We start from the raw sequence: 3569 nt of genomic DNA on the forward strand, positions 1-3569 counted from the left end.
AATGGTTGACATACATTAGGATGACAGGTACAATGGGTCGACAAAGGTTGACAGATAAAAGGTCAACAGTGGTGCTGAAAAGGTACAAAAATACAGGTACAAAAAATATTGTCAGGGTCAATGGTCGACATGACAGTGGTCGTCACAAATAGTCGATGAAGGTTTTTTCATTTTTTTGTGTCAAATCTTGTATGTTTGGTCATTTGTGACCCCCATCAGTAGAAAAGTATGTCCTCACAGGTTTGTATCACTCGCAGTGGCGTAACTAGAGGGTGCAGGGGATCAGTGGCGTAACTATAGAGGGTGCAGGGGATGCAGCTGCAGTTTGGGGGGCCTGAAAGCAATCCCACTGCACCCTCTTACAACAGATTTATTTATATTTTGTTTGTTTTTTAATCAATGGAGTCCCGGCACTTTTTTACTGCCGGTGGGTACTGGGTCCGGCAGTTATGTGGAGAGAGGCGGAAGTAGGGAGGCAGGGTGCTGTTCCAGCAGTTACCTGTAGGGAAGGAAGTCGAAGCGGGGTCGGGGGTGGTGTTTGCGCGTGCAGTCTGGAGGTGCCGGTGGTACATCTGCGGCGATGATGATCACTGCTGCCACAGCGTACTACTGGCACTCTACTAAAGGCAACATTGTTCCAGACTCCTCCTTCCAGGTGCCTCATCAAGGCTCCTTCTCCAGCTGGTGATCGGGAACCGCGGCTGGAGGAGGAATTGTCATGCAACAGCCTGTCACCGGTTCCGAGTCCTATGATCCTGTCTGACTCGGAACTTCAGAAGGCTCCAGAATCGGCAAGCAGACAGCCCTGCATGCAGAGAACGGCACGGGCCATGTCATCTGTTTTCTGGGACTGACAAAAACAAAAAAGTGAGTTATAATAAATGGCATCCGTTTAATAATGAATTAATATGCATGGAGGGGGATGGGGAGGGGGGCTTGTAAAAGGGATGGAGGCAGAGGCATAACTTTGTGTGTGTGGGGGGGGACTAGGAATGAAAGCATAAAGCATATAAGGGGAGGGGTGTTTAACATAAAATATGTAAAATGGTACACATAAACTTACAGCTTAATACAGCATGTGCCCTCACTCCCATGAGCCCCCATGTCCTTCTATGCCCCTTCCAGTCTATTTATAACCCCATATGGTGCTCTGTCTGCTTTTCTGTCCATTGATGCCACCTCTTATCCTTTAGTCTATGCCCCTCTCTTCTTTCTATCTATACCCCCTTGCATCCGTTTGTCTGTCCATATAAGCCCACTCCCTGTCTATACCCTTGCCTGTCCCTCCATCTATCTATGCCCCTCCTGTCAATGTGTGCCCCTCATATCTGTCCATCTATACCTCTCCTCCCATCTATGCCCCCTCCCATCTGTCTGCCTATGCTCGCTCCATCTCCCCCTCTCTCTCCCTAATACTTTTCTCTCTCTCTCACTCTCTACCTCGCTCCTATATTTCTCTCTCACTCTCCTCTCTTGTGCCCCTAAGGGGTATTGTGGTGACAAAAGATGGGGGGGGGGCCTTTCAATATTTTGCTATGGGGCCCACCGAGTTGTAGTTACGCCTCTGATCACTCGCCATGTTTTTCCCTGATTATATGTCTTTTCCAGTCATTGTCTATTCTGTCCAGTGTAATCGTATGTAATGCGCGTAAAATGGCTGCCTCCCCTGGATCTGTTGTGGGTAAAATTAATAATCCATGGAATTGATGAACCAAAAAATCTGCTGCACCTACTGTATGAATTATATTCATGGTCTCTGTACTTTGTGCAAATCTAAACCTCTATATTATGTTTATAATACCCTCTATAAAGTGCCTTGAGTCCTATTGGAGAAAATTGCTTTATAAAAATATTCTTCAACTTATTATTATTATTATTATTATTATTATGTATTTTTATTATTATTGTTATAGGTATTATTCAGGAGTTTACCACTCATGTATCATGACATTATTGACCTGCATTAATCTATTACATGTATTGTCTCACTACCAATCCTTCATCACATAATACTCAGAGTTATTGATTCATACTCTCCTTTGTATTGTTACCTCATGTTCTGAGCCTGAAGAACTCACAACTTTTCCTGTAATTTATCTAAATTGACCTTTCATCCTCTCCCTACCAATGTATTACTTCCCATAACCAACTCTGCTCTATTTAACCTCACTAGGAGCCAGATGTATCAAGATTCAAAAAGATTCTGCTAATAGGAGATCTTTATATGTCCTATGTGAGGTACACACCAGAAAGACCACGATCATCCACGACCGATAGACGACCATGGAACGATTTCCCCTGTACTGCCCGGGAGCTCCCGGGCAGTCACCAGCAAACAATTTGTGAAGAGTGTGTTTTTTGCGAAACGATCTTGTCAGTCGGTCAGACTGGTCTTGACGGATCCTACCTGCAGCACGTAGGACCCACGATGCGACCAAACGAGTGGCGGGTACACGCATCGGATCGGAATCGGATCAACAAAATTACAAAAAGGCACAAGGTACATAAAATCTACATACAATCGGTCGGTATTGCATCAGGATTGACGGGATTGAGGGGAAATTGTCCTGGTATGTACCCAGCATTAGTTATAAGAGATATATAAGCTTCTATGAAAGATGAAAAAAATGTGGCTTATGTTTTAACATCCTATTGAATAATTTTATTCATGTAGGTGTTAGCTCTGTTTTTAGAAATTTGTAACAAATACAGAAAACCTGTCTAGGTCACGTGATTTATGTGAGAGCATATCTTTAATCACATTATGGAGTTCTTCAGATATATCTTTAGATAGTATGGGTGAGATTTAATAGGATGAGAGATTCAGAAAGTGAGAGATTTGGGAAGAAATCTCCAGTTTTTTTAAAGCGGCAATCATTTACACTGCAAAATCAAACTGGTTTTGCAGTGTAAAATGATTGCCGCTTTAAAAAAACTGGAGATTTCTTCCCAAATCTCTCACTTTCTGAATCTCTCATCCTATTAAATCTCACCTTATGTCTCAATGTTCTTGTGTTGATTTAGGCAGTTGAACTAATGATAACAATTTGGCCTGCCGCTCCTTATGTACTGGAAGAATTTTGGTAAAGGGATTTATAGTAATTCTGAAAATTTGTTAGAATTTCATTAGACTAGAGGAAATATAATTTCTGTTGTTTGAAGGGTCCATAATAGCAGTATTAAATTAACATTTTCTTTAGGGTTTGGACATAACTTCCAGTAATTTGCCGGACTTGTTGCCTCATTTGTAATACTCTATACATAGTCCAATCTGTTTCTAGCTTGTGCAAAGAAAGATTCTAAAGGTGACCATACATCAGAAAGACCGGTCTTGCAATCATGATTGTGTCCAATTTTCTTTCAACTCCCGGCAGTCCTTGGTGGTTTTTGGACACACAATGTACTCGCAATCTGTCGCAATCTGTCATACGATTTGTTATACAATCCATCTGCTGCATGATTGTACGATTGAAGCTTCACTTAAATATGGGGCTGGCCTACTAGGATCAAAAGGATAGGAGTACCAAAAATCCTGTTTTTTTTATTTTTATTTATTTTTTCATTTACAG

This window comes from Crinia signifera, chromosome 1 (genome assembly GCF_055691185.1).
Source record: "Crinia signifera chromosome 1, ASM5569118v1, whole genome shotgun sequence".
In the NCBI taxonomy this organism is placed as follows: Eukaryota; Metazoa; Chordata; class Amphibia; order Anura; family Myobatrachidae; genus Crinia; species Crinia signifera.